The sequence below is a fragment of the Amblyomma americanum genome, unplaced genomic scaffold, assembly GCF_052857255.1.
Source record: "Amblyomma americanum isolate KBUSLIRL-KWMA unplaced genomic scaffold, ASM5285725v1 scaffold_421, whole genome shotgun sequence".
Taxonomy (NCBI): domain Eukaryota; kingdom Metazoa; phylum Arthropoda; class Arachnida; order Ixodida; family Ixodidae; genus Amblyomma; species Amblyomma americanum.
In genome coordinates this window covers 6,969-12,599 of record NW_027526892.1, presented here as the reverse complement: position 1 = coordinate 12,599, position 5,631 = coordinate 6,969, and the positions used below count along the sequence as shown (strand labels likewise).

General features: G+C 46.7%; 1 non-coding gene across 1 annotated transcript; it reads right to left on the bottom strand.

The window, feature by feature from the left end:
* Positions 1-1,052: 1,052 nt before the first annotated feature.
* On the bottom strand, positions 1,053-1,126 carry TRNAS-GGA (transfer RNA serine (anticodon GGA)). The gene has a single exon. It is a non-coding gene; the product is annotated as a tRNA-Ser (tRNA).
* Positions 1,127-5,631: the final 4,505 nt, after the last annotated feature.

Genomic DNA, 5,631 nt, shown 5'->3' with positions numbered 1-5,631 from the left:
AGATTAATAAATTGCTTAAAGAAAATTACTTATAAAGCAGCAGAAAAAACAACCATGCCGCCGGTGGGATCCGAACCCACGACCTCCGAATATCGCGTCCGGTGCTCTTACCAACTGAGCTACGGCGACGGCTGTCCAATCTGCTGCTCTCGTGGGTATTTATGTTTACTGGGTGTAAGCGAGCCTTGAGAGTGTTCACCAGCGCCACCCTCGACCATAGCGGCGGACGTAGCACGTCCTGTAATACCGCGAGCGTAACGTAGAACGTCATCTAACGGCGAGGGCGGAAACTGTGCGAGAGCCCTCTTATGCTACCTTTTGGCATTAAGACTGCCAGAACCGAGACCCTCGTTAAGCTATCAGCAGACAAGTTAAAGGAAATGAGGGGCCCGTTTGACAAATTTATGAAGGGAGCCAACAGTCACCGAAACCAAGGTGCATAGGGGAACGTTAATTTTTTTTTATGTGTTATGCTTATCAGTTGGATAATAATTCTTAGATTAATAAATTGCTTAAAGAAAATTACTTATAAAGCAGCAGAAAAAACAACCATGCCGCCGGTGGGATCCGAACCCACGACCTCCGAATATCGCGTCCGGTGCTCTTACCAACTGAGCTACGGCGACGGCTGTCCAATCTGCTGCTCTCGTGGGTATTTATGTTTACTGGGTGTAAGCGAGCCTTGAGAGTGTTCACCAGCGCCACCCTCGACCATAGCGACGGACGTAGCACGTCCTGTAATACCGCGAGCGTAACGTAGAACGTCATCTAACGGCGAGGGCGGAAACTGTGCGAGAGCCCTCTTATGCTACCTTTTGGCATTAAGACTGCCAGAACCGAGACCCTCGTTAAGCTATCAGCAGACAAGTTAAAGGAAATGAGGGGCCCGTTTGACAAATTTATGAAGGGAGCCAACAGTCACCGAAACCAAGGTGCATAGGGGAACGTTAATTTTTTTTTTTAATGTGTTATGCTTATCAGTTGGATAATAATTCTTAGATTAATAAATTGCTTAAAGAAAATTACTTATAAAGCAGCAGAAGAAACAACCATGCCGCCGGTGGGATCCGAACCCACGACCTCCGAATATCCCGTCCGGTGCTCTTACCAACTGAGCTACGGCGACGGCTGTCCAATCTGCTGCTCTCGTGGGTATTTATGTTTACTGGGTGTAAGCGAGCCTTGAGAGTGTTCACCAGCGCCAGGTTTTTTTTCTGCTGCTTTATAAGTAATTTTCTTTAAGCAATTTATTAATCTAAGAATTATTATCCAACTGATAAGCATAACACATTAAAAAAAAAATTAACGTTCCCCTATGCACCTTGGTTTCGGTGACTGTTGGCTCCCTTCATAAATTTGTCAAACGGGCCTCTCATTTCCTTTAACTTGTCTGCTGATAGCTTAACGAGGGTCTCGGTTCTGGCAGTCTTAATGCCAAAAGGTAGCATAAGAGGGCTCTCGCACAGTTTCCGCCCTCGCCGTTAGATGACGTTCTACGTTACGCTCGCGGTATTACAGGACGTGCTACGTCCGTCGCTATGGTCGAGGGTGGCGCTGGTGAACACTCTCAAGGCTCGCTTACACCCAGTAAACATAAATACCCACGAGAGCAGCAGATTGGACAGCCGTCGCCGTAGCTCAGTTGGTAAGAGCACCGGACGCGATATTCGGAGGTCGTGGGTTCGGATCCCACCGGCGGCATGGTTGTTTTTTCTGCTGCTTTATAAGTAATTTTCTTTAAGCAATTTATTATTCTAAGAAATATTATCCAACTGATAAGCATAACACAATAATAAAAAAAAATTAACGTTCCCCTATGCACCTTGGTTTCGGTGACTGTTGGCTCCCTTCATATATATATATATATATATATATATATATATATATATATATATATATATATATATATATATATATATATATATATATATATATATATATATATATATATATATATATATATATATGCGCGGACGGCGCGAGCCGCCTAGAAAAGGTGGCAGGGTGAGGAGGAACTTGTCGCTACTTAGCATAGAAATCTAGGGGCTTTAGTCTGATCGTAGCCGGATTGAGCGGCGTGTTCTGGTATAATGTTCGAGAGCAGCACTCTTTCCAGCGCTCGAGTGCAGCACAGTTTCGTCATTTTTGTGGCGTATTTGCAATGGAGCCCTCCGACCTCTCAGACACCACTTCTAAGGACCAGAAAAGCGGCCGGAAACTAAAAACCGAAGCTCAACAGATCAGTGGTGACGGCGGCAAGGTGCAAGGGTGCAAGTGCAGGGCGCCTCCACCCCTCTTTCGATGGGGGCTCTCCGCTCCATCGCGCGTGGCTGGGTCTTGTTTCCGGGCATGTGTACGGTAGAAATAGGCTCTATTGATGAAAAAAAAAACTTCTTGAAGTTACCGAGGGCAGCTGCAGATCGCAAAAAAAAAACTGGATATCGCGCTAACGGATCTATATATCGGCGACGATAACGCGAGCGGGTGGCCTTCGATGCGTTGTGTGCCAGCCTGAAATGTATAAGCTTCGAGAGACCCTCAAAAACATACAAGTAGCAGTCGTGCTCGGACGAATTTCGTTCAACACCACATATGAATGAAAATTGCACACGTAAAGTTAATCAAACGGCGCTCTATGGAGTCGCTTATCGCGTGTTTGCCGATTGGTGATGCGGTAATTAATATTTCAGACGACGCTTGTGAACTACTGTGCTGTGGTTGTTGCGATTTTTACGTTCGCGAATTGTTTCCTGTTAGGCAAACAAGTGCGCAAGTGCGAGCCCAAGTTGCATGAAGTTCAAGTCATGAAAAGGTATGCAGACAAATTTACACGTGAGATCCTTGAGGCATTGGCGATACGGGAAACAGGACAGCGGTGCGTCAGCACACCATCCATCTCTTTATCAAGAAAAGAAATTTCCTCCTTGAACGAACCCCACGGGAGATAAAAGCAAGATCTTTTTGACAAGGAAACAAAAAGCGCGGATTTTCCAATAAAATTTTAGTTGACAGTCAGCCTCGTCTACGTTCTGTGTAATCCTTTCTGTGTCTGCGTATTAGTTTTTTTCGGCTGTTCCCACCAAGAGGAAAATAATCGCGGTACGTTCCTTAAGACATGCATAATCATGACGAACGCACATCAGCTGGTTGAACGTTTGCCTCGTGGAAGTGTAGGGATTGCGACCCGCAGATTCATTTTGGGACACAAGTCTACTTCAACCACTGCAGAGCTTGTGGGCCTTCGGGAATCGATTCGCCAAATCTGCGGAGAACCGCCTCAGGAGTGGTGCATTTTCACCGACTGTAAACCTGCGCTACACATTTTAGGATGCTTCCTACGCCACACAGCCTACCAAGCTCTGGCTCTTGATATCATTAGTCTCGTATCATTTGCTCAGGGAAACGGCCACCGTATAGTGTTTCAGTGGATCCCCGGACACTGCGGACTCGATGGAAATGAGACCGCCGACGCTGAAGCAAGGAGCGCCTTCAGCAGTGGCCTGCGTACAGCTGTACCGTTCTCTATAGTGGACACAACTTGTCTCCTTTCGGAATTGATGAGGAGGGCGACGGCTAGGTACTGGGCCCTGCCAGACGCCCGCCACATCCGCCTTAAACGGCTAGATCCGACGACGACCTTTTCAGTTCCTCGCGGAATACCTCGCCCTATTGCATGCGTTATCCGTAGACTACGTTTAAACGTGGCATTCACGCGCAAATACTTGCACTTAATAGGACAAGCGGACTCCCCGGAATGTACCACATGTAGCGTGCTAGGGACTATAGAACTTGTTTTAGTGGCGTGTCCAGCGTATGCACGTGAAAGACTCATACTCGCATCTGCTCTGAAGCCTATGGACACATCGCTCCTCTCTGAGGATTTGATCCTCGGCGCTTGGCCAGATAGTTTTAGAACTGTAAAGGCAACGCGAGCGCTCTCACGCTTTTTGAGCGACACGGACCTTGTCTCGCGTTTGTGATGTCAGAAAGTGTGCCTTGTTTTTTTTTCTTTTTTTTAAGTAGTTTTTCATCTGCCTCCTCCCATAATCATCGTCCCCCATCGTGACCTTCTTTTATCTCCTCTTCCCGTCCCCCAGAGCAGAGTAGCAGGCCAGATATTTATTTTTCAGGCCAACCTCTCTGCCTTTCCTATCAATAAACCCTCTGTAATGAGTCAAATGGTGCATAGCTGTGGCACTTCTCAGATATTTTTCAGCACACCTCAAAGCATATCCGCCTTACCACTGGGCAGAAAACATGGAAGCCGGTGCTCTCTCATTCCGCTTCTTACGGTGAATCGTGCAAGCATGCGCGTATCCACATTACTGGGTACAAAAGTAAAAAAATATACATATATACAAACGGTTTGCAATTTCAGAACCCCCGCAGCTTAAAGTACCATTAGAAAGCTGAACTGAGAATGAAGCCGGGCCACCGACCGCCTAGCCAGCACCAACAGAGCATGAATGCCGTTGCGACCTCGCGGTTCTGAATTCGCTACGTCCAATGGCCCCACGCGTCCTCAGTGCGCAGATCGGGAGCAGCGCTCATTTTGGCGTCTAACCTTTTCCTCTGTCGTCTGTTTTGTACTGCATTTCTATGGAAAGAAAACTTAAAGGCGTAACGTTAAGAGACCGGAAGCGGGCAGAGTGGGTGAGGGAACTAACGCGGGTTAATATCATCCTAGTCGAAATCCAGAGGAAGAAATGAGCTTGGGCAGGGCATGCAATGCGAAGGCACGATAACCGCTGGTCCTTAAGGGCGACGGAGTGGATTCCAAGAGAAGACAAGCGTAGCAGGGGACGGCAGAAAGTTGGGTGGGCGGATGAGATTAAGAAGTTTGCATCCATAGGGTGGCCGCAGCTGGTAAAGGACGGGGTTAATTGGAGAGACATGGGCTAGGCCTTTGCCCTGCAGTGGGCGTAGTCAAGCTGATGAAAAAAAAATTAAATTATGAGACTCTCTGAATGGGCGCGAAACGCATAACCCGTCCGTGTGTTGTGCATTATCAGTATACACGTTAATAATCCCCAGGCGTTCGAAATTACTACGGTGCCCTCCAATACAGCAACTCTTTCTCTCTTTCTTCTTTCACCTCCACTTTCCTCCCTTCCCTGAGGGCTCGGTTGAAGTGTCTGCTCATAAGCGAGGAAGTTACTGCGCCATTTTCGTCACCTAAAAAAACAACGCTAATTCACACTCTTGACTGTGTAATCCTGTGCGCGGGGAACTGGCTCCTAAGCATGTTTGTAAATTATCTTATATTTATTTTATTTTTATTTTTCGTTTCCTTCGTTGTTACCAACACAGCCGTAGGTGTAGCAGAGCAACTTGCGTTCCGCTCCCAGGCATTGTCGCTTTGAGTACAAATTCAGATTGTAAAAATTCTGAGAATAAAATGAAATGCTAGTGCAGTAACTATGAAAGCAAAAGCTTAAGTTGAAGTCCAAAATTCGCACTGTCAACGCGCTGACCATTTCTGAGCGCTACAAAAGGGAAATAAGGGTCTATGCACGGTTTGCAATTTTCGTTGTTCATCATTATCCTTTAGTTCACCCCTAAATGCCCGATTTTCGTTCAAAACAGATGCTCGAAAGGATACGCCCAGCGTAAATGAGCGTCGGATTTTCA